Source organism: Equus asinus, chromosome 25, assembly GCF_041296235.1.
Source record: "Equus asinus isolate D_3611 breed Donkey chromosome 25, EquAss-T2T_v2, whole genome shotgun sequence".
Taxonomy (NCBI): domain Eukaryota; kingdom Metazoa; phylum Chordata; class Mammalia; order Perissodactyla; family Equidae; genus Equus; species Equus asinus.
Genome location: NC_091814.1, coordinates 49,040,265 through 49,052,740, shown reverse-complemented (window position 1 = coordinate 49,052,740; position 12,476 = coordinate 49,040,265). Strand labels below are relative to the sequence as shown.

At 40.3% G+C, this 12,476-nt stretch overlaps 1 long non-coding RNA gene across 5 annotated transcripts in view; it reads left to right on the top strand.

Moving 5' to 3' along the window:
• The window catches only part of LOC106838689 (uncharacterized), a 275,810-nt gene that overhangs the window by 55,221 nt on the left and 208,113 nt on the right, over positions 1-12,476 (top strand). For all 5 annotated transcript variants that reach the window (XR_011498183.1, XR_011498182.1, XR_011498184.1 and 2 more), the window contains exon 2: positions 4,624-4,908. This is a non-coding gene — a long non-coding RNA (uncharacterized lncRNA). The remainder of the gene's footprint in view (positions 1-4,623; positions 4,909-12,476) is intronic.

Sequence of the window (12,476 nt, the reverse complement as noted above, 5' to 3'; positions counted from 1 at the left end):
ATGTCTCTGAGAAGTCTTGCTGTAAGGAAACCCATAAATCTTAATTTCTAAAGTCAAATTTCCAAAGTTTATTTGACCATGAATCTCTCCCCTTTCTTCTTCCGTAACTACTGTTAATAATAGCACACAGAACTGGAATCCTGAGGAAAACTCTTTGAGAAACAACGCGAGAGCATAGCCAATTAGATAAGTGTTAAAAATATTGCTTTGCATTTGACAATTAAAGGGCTTTGTTGACTTTGCTGGAGTGATTTCTGTAGAGTGGTGGGGCCCGAAGGGACAGAATTGAAACAGTAGGGATAATCTGCTCCTTTTATAAGTTTGACCTCAAAGAGAAGATAAAAGGTAGGGCAGTATCTTGGATGGATGATGTGTAAGGTCAAGTAAATGTGTTTTGGATGGGAAGGACATGGTTAAGTTTATAGATAGTAGGGAGGTTGAGGGATAGTAGCAAGAGGAGATGAACAATCAGTGGAACCATGTCTACAAGGAGATGGGAGAAACTGAGATCAGGAGAAAGTTCTCTCTTTTCCTAGAGACTGGAGGAAAGGAAAGGAGGGGATGCAATTGTAGATGTAGGATGAGAGATTGACAAAGCCAGCCCATGATAACCTCAGTTCCTCCGACAACAACATGTGCTCAGAGTTTGTCTTTGGCGCTGAAACAAAAGGTGTTCTCCCCCAGATTCCCCTCCCTGAAAAAGCTCATGTTTGATCTTGTTCATGTAAAAGTCCTTTCCAAATGTTACCATTATTGCTACTATGGTCAGGGAGTCATTTCTACTTTGGACTCCTATGTAGGCATCGTTGTCTTGTGCCCTTAATCACTTAATTTCCTTCAGGTCTCTGCATCTGGGGCAGAGACTTGTCTTATACATTTCTGTCTCCCCATTACCTTTCACAAAATGGGGTGCTATAAACATTGCCGAATGATTAGTAGCTCATAGGCAGCATCACAGTTAGTCCACAATTGAGAATTCAATGAACTACTTTATTATAGTTTGAAGAATCCTAGTGCTGGAGTGTAGTTACACAATTCAGTTTCATACACTTTCAGTGGTAAATCTTCCATTGAGAATTCTCCAGATCTGTTTTCTCTCCATTCAGTTTTCGTTATCCATGCCCAGCTCAGTTGATTTCATCCCAGCTTTCTTTGCCTGATTGTCCCAAAATGTGTTGTCTTTGTAGTTCTGTGTGTAAAGCATTTATCAGAGTATAAGACACATAATGCTCAAAAAATGATAGCTGTTATCATTACCATTGTAATAGAGTCAATACACAAGCGAGAAGAGCTTTGTTATCAAAGATGCAAACTTTTTTTTTTAAAGATTTTATTTTTTCCTTTTTCTCCCCAAAGCCCCCCGGTACATAGTTGTGTATTCTTCGTTGTGGGTCCTTCTAGTTGTGGCATGTGGGACGCTGCCTCAGCGTGGTCTGATGAGCAGTGCCATGTCCGTGCCCAGGATTCGAACCAACGAAACACTGGGCCGCCTGCAGCAGAGAGCGCGAACTTAACCACTCGGCCACGGGGCCAGCCCCTCAAGGACACAAACTTTTATATTTCTTAATTACCTAGATACTGTTCTAGTTCCTGACCTTATTCTCTACATTTTTTTTTAGCAAATCTTTTTCCTTATTAACTACTTAGTTCTTTTCATGTTCCCTATGTTCCTAATTTTTTTTTGCCACCAAATCTCTTATTTATACTTATGTATTTGGTGTACTTATTTGCTTAATATGCATATTTGTACTTTGACTTTTTCCCCTCCCCAGTATTTTTCTTATCTATCATCTTTCTTAATTTTAAGCTATTAGAAGTCCAAAGCAACATTCTTTTATTCACTTCTTCTCCAACCATCTGTTGCCAACTAGAAGCCTGAGAGCCATCACTTTTTTTGTGTACTCAACAAATATTTATTTTTTGGGCACTTATTATGCACCAACTAATGTTCCAGGCACTGAAGATAGAAATATGGTAAATAAAGATGTCACTGTCTTTATGGAGCTTATATTCTAGTGAAGGACTCAGGCAGTGAATGAGTAAAGATTAGGTAATTAATAAACTTGCGAACATTGGTTTCTTAGGTGGGTCACCAGACATAGAAAACTAACTTATAAGGAATGTGTGGTTTGGGCTGGATGATGGAGCAGAATGTATTCCTGCGGCAAAGATTATAGGCAAGCTGTGTCTGAGATGCCAGACTAAAGAGGTGAAGGAAGTTTATCAGGTCATATAATAGAGCAAGTCTACCAGGATTCACAATGGAAAACCCCAAAATCTGGTTAATCAGGCAATGTATGGATGACAAGGGGTAGCTTTTAGAGTTACAACCATTTTGATTAATTCCATCACTATTGTCTGAAAGCAGCCTTACTTAAGAGTTATTGCTGATAACTGTCTAGACATCTGAGTCTGTGGTTTCTTGAAGTGTCAGCAGTAGTGGAAGGCGGCTATGAAACATACTTCATAATTTGGATTTTCTGTTTAGGTTATTAAACAGGCGGCTGTCATTGTATACAGGAAGGTCATTCTCTCTCAGATGCATGACAGAACCTCACTCTATTTCAAGAGAACAAGTCTATTGGGAAAATAATTGGTTTAATTATGGAGATGTTGAATTTTTGGTGTCTATGAAGTGCTCAGCAAGAAAAGGCCAGTTAGTTTAATGCATCGACCTAGAGTTTAAGAGAAGAATCTGGGTTGGAGACAAACTGTTTGGTATAATCTCACCCAATATGAATGGATGAGGCTTGCCAAGGAATTGTGTGTTGCATTTTTTAATATTTAGAGTAGAGCATCAGATAGGGAAGGAAGTGAGACTGAAAGGGCTGACTGGAAGAAAGCTGAGAGAGTCATTGGACTGGTGCATCTGGATAAGATAAAAAGCAGACATAGGGAGGGTGGCTGAGCGAGAGAAATGGAAGAGTAAAAGGTGTTCAAAGAGTGCAATGACTGAATTTAATCTTTTAAAGATTGGCCCTGAGCTACCATCTATTACCAATCTTCTTTCCTTTTTCTTCTACTCCCCAAAGCCCCAAGTACATAGTTATATATTCTAGTTGTGGGTCCTTTTAGTTGTGCTATGTGGGATGCCACCTCAGCATGGGTTGATGAGCGGTGCCAGGTCCCCGCCCAGGATCCGAACTGGTGAAACCCTGAGCGGCTGAAGTGGAGAGCACGAACTTAACCACTCGATCATGGGGCCGGTCTCTGAATTTAATCTTTTAAATTTAAAGCAATTCAGAGTGACACAGCTGTGGACTTGCCTAGAGTGTGACTGAAAGTGAGGAGAGATTCTGTGGAAAGCATTGTTAGGGAAGGCACAAAGGAGAGGAAGCACAGAGCAGTGATAATGAAGAAGATATAGAAGAGATTAAATCACAGAGGGGTAGGAGATAAGAGAGGATACCAGGAATGTGAGGTATGGTGGGCTGAAATATGGTGAAGACTACTGGCCCCAGCTGCTTTCTGGAGAGACAGCAATAGGTGAAAGCACTTGGGTTCTTCTAGAGTCAGTCAGAGTTTGGGATACATTGCATTTTTGAGAGAATATTAATTGTTGAGGATGTGGCAACTCAGATTTCTGTGGGCCTCTGTGGCATTTGTTCTGGTATCAGAGTTATTGGTATGCTGCTTATCTTTGGGCTGCTGGGTGGAGGTCCTTGTTAGGAGAAGCCTGTACTCAGGGAGTTGTACCTAGTGCAATTTCAAGGGATCCATATGGGCCGTTAGTCCAGAATCCCTTCAAGTATATTATCCACCCTGTGGGGTTTTCTGCAAGCTTCGAGAGGGGGAGGGCGAGGAGGGAAGCAGGGCTACATCTAACTCATTTCTGGGCCCAATGGAGTGAAGGGAGATAAGAAATTGAAGATGGAGAATGGGAGCAGTTTGGGGCATCATGTGTTGAGCTGAAAGACTAAGCATAGAGTGAATGAATACAGGGCCAGGGTCAGAGCCCTGTGAGGGGCCAGAAGTTACTTCCCCAAACCACTAAACCGACTAGGTAAAATGAGAAGATTAGCAGGTCACCTGTATCCTGGATATAAGAAAAGATGATCAGCCATGGAGTGGGTGAAAAGCAAAGTCTAGTTATTAGGGTGAAAAAAACCAGGAGTCTGGTTATATGGTTTATGGTAAACAGTTGGTGTGGTATGAACAGTATGTCTCCTTTTTTGAAGAAGCAATGCAATTAGAACAAAGAAACAAACCAAAACATTGTTACATTGGAGGATTAACTCTTGGCAGCTTCTAAACAGCAAAGTGATCTTGAGCAATCTCTTAGTCTACGCACTCTACTTTTTCAACTGTAAAAATTAAGTAGGTGGGTCATGTGACTTCTGAAGTTTCTGGTAGCTCTGTGATTCTTCCCTCGTTCAGATCCCTGCTATCCTCCCCCAATCTCCAGCATCACCTTTAGGGCCCCAAGTCACACTGAGGGGTCCACTGCTTTCATGCAAGGCCAGCCCTGCTTATTTGTTTTTTTTCTAACATTTTGGAGTGAAGTCTCTGAAGACATTTGGAAAAGGATAACTCATAGCCTGCATGAATTCAACAAATGACCTAAGTTCTCTAGAATGGAACATGACTGCATTGTTTATATTTTGTTTTTTATTTTGTTACCAGGCAATCAGTATGGACTCTGTTGGAATGTAATGTGTCAATTTGGTTTCATGCCTCATCACACTGGCAGACAGAAGAGGGTAATGGCTGCTTTGGGGAGTGGAGGAAGCCAAAAAGAAGGCAAAGAGTGAAGACAGAGAAACAAGATGTCAGTGGTGGTGCTGAGAAGGAATAGAGAGACTTTTCTTCTTGTTAAGGGCCGCAGAGGGAGGAATCCAGCTGAGGACTACACAGGGGCATCTGGCTTCAGGAATAACAGATCAAATGGTGACGAACTCCTTCAAAATGGTGAGCTTCACAAACATTCTCATTTATCTGATGTGGACGTTGCATACCCAGCAGGTGTATTCTGTGAGCATTTCGTGGTGAGAGCAGGCCTAATCAAAGTGAAGTATTCCAGAATAGTCTTTGAGAGGAAGGAATGTACATGAGGGCTATATACTTTTATTTGAGAAGCTAAGATCAGAAGATTTGGGTGAGGTATTGAAATTTATATTCTTTGTTTTCCTTTTGAAATATGAGAGTTGACTTGGACTATGCAAACTATTTTCTTCTCATTTCTTTATTACCACACATTTAACATGTGTCAACAAGTTACTTTTTTTCATTAACTGGCTCAATATAGAAACAACATGCTATAGGAAGGGGGAGCTGAGCCATAAGCAACTTAAAATATTACTTAAGGTGATAGTGTCTCTTAATGGCCATCTTTGCTTTCTTTTCTTTTTTTTTTTTTTTAAGATTGGCCCTGAGCTAACATCTGTTGCCAGTCATCCTTTGTTGTTTTTTTTTCCTTCTTCTCTCCAAAGCCCTGCAGTACATAGCTGTACATTCTAGTTGTAGGTTCTTCTAGTTCTGCTGTGTGGGACGCTGCCTCAACACGGCTTGATGAGTGGTGCCAGGCGCTCATCCAGGATCCAAACCGGTGAAACCCTGGGCCGCTGAAGCAGAATGCATAAACTTAACCACTCAGCTGGCCCCTATAAATGGCCATCTTACAAGAGGTATTTCTCTGCATGGCACACACACACATCCACTCCCCATTCAGTTCTTTGTAGTAACTCATCACACGAAAGGAGATTATGGATCTGCTCCCTTCTTGTCCCTTTATTCCATTCCTTTCTAATGTGCTGAATTTGGGTGTGTGGGTAGTCAGAGGGAGTCTAGGTTCACCGTAATTTGCCATCCCTGAATCACACTGTATTTAAAAGAAGGAAATTCAAATCCCAACTTTATACATGTGGTAACAAATAGCTTTCACTGTTATCTTTCCAGGCATCGTGGAAGCAGATATAACTCAGAGGGCCCTTCTGACTCTAAAATTCTTAGATTCTCTGGTTCTTTTGTGATTTCTAATGGGAAATTATTTTGGAAGTGAAATGACTGAGCAGTGACTATAGTCTTTAGGAGTAGAGGAATCGAAGAAAAGATGTGATTCTGGCATAACAGCCTTGGAAGATGCAATGATGCAGTAAAGAGAATTTAGTTTTATAGTATACCTTGAGTTGGATTTTTCAGAATCTGGTGTCTCCTCTGCAATTTTTTTACTTTCCATCTATTAAGCACCACATCTACTGAATTGTCACTATTCAGTGATGCTTTCTATCATTAAAAATAACCAGAATAAAACTTCTTTTTCATGTTGAAGTCATTAAAGAAATGGAAGAACTTAGGGACAATTATACAAGAAATGATTCTCAGCCAAGTTTCGTTACTTGACAGCTATCAAAGAAGGCTTCAGAGAGTTTATTTTCCTTCCACAGGTACCCATCAGAGAGTAGGAAGAATTACTTAATTCTAGATAAATTCAGTACACTTCTACAAGTATATGGTGATCTGAATTTCATGTTGTATAAATACTTTTCCATTTAAGAATTGATGCCAGTTACGTTGTGATTGGTGCAATGGGTTAGAAATGAAAAGATCTGAAATTTGAATAAATAAGACAGATAAAGACAATGAAGTACCTAGCACTATTGTGAAGAAAGTTTGTTTTAAGAAAGTTGCTTATTATCTTTAATTCAACTGCTTAGAAACCATTACTGTTCTCAAACTTAAAAAAAATCCATTCTGCCATTTTTCTCCCTTTTCTACTCTTTTTCTTCCTTTTCTTATATCTGGATTTAAAATTATTCAGTGACAACTTGGACAAAAGTCTGCTTAAATCTTTCTGGATGCAAACGAATTTTGCCCTTGTGTGTAGAAACTAGTCCTAGCACAGAGAGAAGGGAATTCAATTTGGATCTCAAGACCCCAGAGGAAGCCCTGGATTTGCTCCTTACTGGCTGTGTGATCTTAGGTGAGTCATTTAACTTTTTGGAGCTTCATTTTATCATCTGTAAAATAAAGGTAATAATGCTCATTCCTCAAAGTTCTCATGAGGTTTACATAAGGTGTTTGTGAAAAATACCTTACCCAATAGATTGCTGCTCAGGTCTTAATCAATCAGATTTAGAAACTGAAACAAACATGTGATCGCTTATCTAGGGTCCTCTAAGACAGAGCTCACACTTAGCATTTTCCTGAAATGCCTTAGATTACATCACTGGGCCAGGTTCTTTTATGTGTAATACTACCTATGGATGTAATCACTTGCTAGCATCTGGTTACTTTCTTTGTTACCATTTTCTGGTTAATTCTAGGAGGGAAAGTTTTCTGTCTTCTTGGCAGCATTTTTCTTTCATTTTGATGCTTTTTGTCAGACACCTTTGCCCCCAAGTACTGACATTTATATTACTGTGGCAATGAGATATTGTAGTAAAATTAGAGCTCCACGGGGCACAAATAAATGTCAGTCTTCAAATGGAAACCTCCATAGGTTCTAGAAAAGAAAACGTCAAGATTCTCAGCCAGTCACCTTATTAGAAACAATAGGCTCTCTAATAGCAGAAAGGGGCTTCATGTAAGGATCTATAGGTGCTGTGGGATAAAACTTTACTACTGAGAAACCTAACAAGGCAATTGTTTCCCAAGATTATAATTTATCTGCAAAAGGTACTGGGAATAACTAAATTTACCGCTCCCTATCATCCCTTAGGGTCTCAGATGTCAGGAAAAAGATCAAGGTCAGAAACCCAGATGGTGCTGTATTAGTCAGACAGAAGCTCCAGCACCAGCTAATAGGTATCAAGAAAACTTTGCCCAAATTGGGACAAGACAAGCTATTTTCCTTAAAGTTGAACATCTTAAAGATGATTTTGCTGAGTTCATTTTTAAATTTCTTCCACTATGAGTTTGTTTTCAACTCTTGGGTTGGTTTTAAGTAGTTCTTAATAATTCTTTGATCTTGACCGTGTTTTCTGTCCCCGTTTGAAGATTGAGTCTGAGAATGGGCAGATTTCTCTTCCTGGGTCATAAAACAGCGTTGACTATTTCTATCACCACGTGAGACTCTTAGGCTTTGAGGGAAGAACTGGATTTGTTCTAGCTTTGGCCAAGTTTTCTTTATATTTATTAACTCGTTTAGACCTTCTTCTCCAACAAATATGAGCCCCAATCTGGATTCCTGGCTTTGGCCTTGTTCCTCTTCTCTGAGATCAACCTTCAAAGCAAGCAGATGCTACCTCGAAGTGTATGCGTGTGTGTGTGTGTGTGTGTGTGTATCTAGGGAAAGGGATGTGATGCTGAGGCACATTTCATGTTTTCTCAAAAAGTTCTCAGGAGAGATCAGCCCCAGCGGCCCACACTGATGACCCACCTGTTGACATATCCTTTATTGGCTTTTCTCCTTTTCTTGTCTCGTTTTACTCACTTTCTCTGGGTTCACTTCCCAAATAAACTACCCATACCCAACTGCTTCTGCTTTTGGATAACTCAAGCTAAGATAGAATCATTAAAAAAATAACTCCTTGGGGGATGAAAAGCCAACACAAAAATGTGTTGATACTACCTGAAAACGAAAACATCCACATTTTTGTAAGAAGAGAAATTATAAATAAGCCAAAAACCAAGTAAACAAACCCTAGATGGTAGTCGAAGTGCACACATACACCCCTCTCCCACACACACACACTTGGATTGGTCTAAACAAGTGAAAAATAACTTCAGTATAAAAGCAAGGAACCTGCTGAAACACAAATCAAGAAAAAAATTCAGACTAAGATGGAGATGATAAACTAGAAGTTGTTATGAACCACAGTCAAGAATAAGGCTGAGGAAAAGAAAGAAGATGCATTGGCATCTGGGGAGCTTAATAAAACCAGAATGAGCTAACACAATGAGACTGGGGTATGTGCAAAGTCTAAAGCATGTACTTCGTAAACTGTATGTTGAAATTCATACACAAGCTATTATTGTCAACAGATTGCATCAAAGAATGATTGTCAATGAAGTGCATGACCATGGAGGAATGATACTGTACTGGAAGCCCTCTGGGTTTTTTATCCTAGCTTCCCTGAACTTTCTGACATTTGGCAAGTCAATTAATTTCTCTGGGTGTATGTTTCCTTGCTCGAGCCCCTTGGATCAAAGTGAGCTCAATCTTTATAACGGGTATCAAAAGACTTTGAAAAATATAAAATTGTGTGCAAATGTAAGAGTTTATTATTAAAAAAGAGGTAGGATGTGAGAGTTAGTGTTTACTACTCTTAAATTCATTTGGGCCTCGAGGATGTAGAGTACACTTCAAGAGGGCAGAACTCTGCCAAATCCCAAGTTCTCTGGGTGATGTTTCCCTGCCAAAGGGTACATGTAGCTCAGTTTATTTATTTACTTATAATTCTTGCACAATTAAATGTCTGATTTGAAGAACCTAACGTCTGATTTCCTTTTCTTAGAGTAAGCCTCAAACACAAGCGTTGTTCCATCTCAAGATGGCTGAACAAACTAATAGCTTATGCCCCTGGGAATCTAAAAAAGTTTTGATTACCCCAATTGCTCCAAGAAAGGACGTTGCCGCTGTCTCTTGATGGAATATATTTCTCCCAGATTCTTCTGGGAGATCCTCGATTGCGGCTTCCTGTAATATGCTCAGAACTGTGAAATGTCTAATGAAGTATGCAACAGGATTATGAAACAGTTCCTTCCTTGAAGGAACTTACAGTCTGGCTGGGGAAGTAGGGAGAAAATGCACATCCGTGAAATTAATAGAGACAAATACAAATCAGTACTAATTCAGAAATCTATCGAGAACCGTCTACAGGCATCCTCTGGTTGTTTTGGAGGAAAAGTAATCCAACTTTGTCTTTGAATACTACATTATAGCAATTCAGCCCATTCTGGGGATCAGAACTGTTAATATTATTGAGCAGTGTCCTTTGAAATTATTTTACCAAGTCATCTGGTAGAGTGGGACGGTGAATGTCACAAGTAATTCCCCTTCTTCATTCTTCTTTTTCGTCCACACCCCATCAGGGAAAAACCCCTCCTATCTCGAGAACTTGCACGAAAAACCAGTGAAATAATCCAGTGATACTGCTAAGATTAGTGCCCCAAACCCTGCTCAGCCGGTGTATTTCTCAACCACATGCGTCAGGGTTGTCTCTACATATAGGTCAGTGTGTGGTTTCCTACACTGCGGCCACTCCGGGGAGAGAAAACAGGACTGTTTTCTTTTGAAAAAAGGTGCTCACTGAAGAAAAGGCTGGGTAGAGACAGTGAGCTGAGAAAACACAAGAGGACCTGAAGGTCATCTTATTCATTTGGAAATTCTCCTGTTGACCACTGTCCCTCCCAGGCCATGGCTCTACTTCTGAGTGAGCCGGTCCTGGTCTAGCTGAGTAGGCCACAGGTCAGAGGAAGGACAGTGTGGCTTGGTGGGTGTAAGGGAAGAGAAGGCCGTTAACATGTGTAGGCCGAATGCCTATTTCCTTGTGTCTCTTACATGAGAAAAGTCAAGGATTACTACTAAGAGAATTTTGAAGATGGAGGGAGAAGGAAAAATGACATATCTTCATGGAATGATGGAGGCTTTGGAGGGGAAAGTGAGAGAGAACAACATGGTGACTGCTGTGGGGAGGTATGCTGATTGCCAATTCCTGAGTGGCGGGCACTATGAAATGCATCGAGCATTCTCATATCAGAATATTATATTCCCTAGTCAATTTAGGATTTTTAAAGAAAGAAGTTGGTAGTTTTTCCACACTTCTTTATGTTCAGAGGAAATCTTAGATTATATTCTATTAGGTAATTTTTCCCACATTGAAGCAGAATAAGGAAATGGTTAAAAGTGCAGAATCTAGAGCCAGATAGTGTGATTTAAAAAACCAGTTCCACCACTTACTAGCAGTGTGACCTTGGACAATTTACTTACCCTCTCTGTGCTTCAGTTTCTTCATCTATATAATGGAGGTAATAAAATATCTCACAGAGTATTGCAAGGATTAAGTGAGTGCATAGATGAAAAATGCTTGGCACTTAGCCCTCAATAATCGTTTCCCATCAAAATTACGTGCAAACCAACCCCCAGCCCAGGCTGCATAGCCTAGTGATGGAACACATGCATTTTGCAGTTTGATTGGATCTGGGGTCAGTTCACTTGTGCCCCTTTCTTGCTCTGTGATCCGGGGCAAGTTATTTAATCTTTCTAAGTGTTGTTTTCTCCATCTGTAAGTGGGACTAGTACTAGCATTTACCTTATAGTTTGTTCGGAGGAATAAACAGGATGATTTACATAAAGTTCTTGATGTGGTGTCTGGCACACAGTATTCTTTAATATACACACAGAAAGACTTTATTCTTTACTTCTTTTTTCTTTATTTCTTTATCTTACATGATTGACCCTTTCTTTTCTTAAAAAGAAAATCTATAAAACCTTCATCATTCCCAGAAAACGACAGAATATCGGCCCTGAACTGATTACTTCTGTACACGGGAAAATATATCCTTCTCAACTTTTCCTCACATTCTCTCTTTCTATCCCCCATGTCAGGAGCAAAAGACCAGGGAAACCTGTTGCAAAACAGGAGGGGAGGGAAAAGAGGACCAAAGCTGACTTAGCATAGGTCCCCTCTTCCCATGGATGACTGCCAGCCAGGACAAGCTACATAATTTGTAGGGCTCAGTGCAAAATGAAAATGCAGGGCCTCTAGTTCAAAAATCATTAAGAATTTCAAGACAGTGACATCAGAGTATTAAACCAATCTTATGGGCCTCTGCAACTATGCAAGCCCCATCCCTATAAAGCCAGCCCTGCTGCCAGCCCTGGAGCGGTTGGAGAAGGAGAGCCATTGAAGCCCCTTCTGTTGTTGGTATGAAGCCAATTTGTCTGTTCTTTCCATCCCTGAGCCTGATTGAGCCATGTGGGTTTACTCCCAGGGCTCCCTAGAGAGCGAGAGTATGAGGTGTAGAGACACCCCCACTCCTACTTCTCAGGGAAGGTGGAGAAGAATTGAGTTAGAACTGTCTAACTCAATCAATCTGATCAGTTCTTAGGAAATCTTCATAATTGTAGGAGGAAAGGTCAGCCACTGGAAAGAAATTACAGTAATACCAGTCATTGGAGAGTATTTGTGTGTGTGGCCTGTAATGATACAAAATAGTCACTTTCACAGTGTATGTATCAGTTAATTTCTCATATTTAAGAAAATTTTAAGCTCTGAGGAAGACTTATCCACCCCTCAGAGAAGTGAAAGCTTGTCCTTCCTTCTTCCTTTCTTAGATTCTACCCCTGTCAGCTTGTGGGTGTTCAGAGGAAGATGAGTCGTATGCAGGGAATGAAGATGCTTCAGTTTTCAAGAGCCAACGATGCGTCTTATTAAAGAGTTACTTGCTACTGTGATCCATTGCCCACCTTGTAGGGAAATTTGGTGATGGACTTCAATTCCTTGGGAGATTATCACATGGCTCAAACAACCTATATCTTCTTGCTCTATGGCCAGATTTGGGAGGGTGGACCCGGGGATGCAGCAGCAAACTTG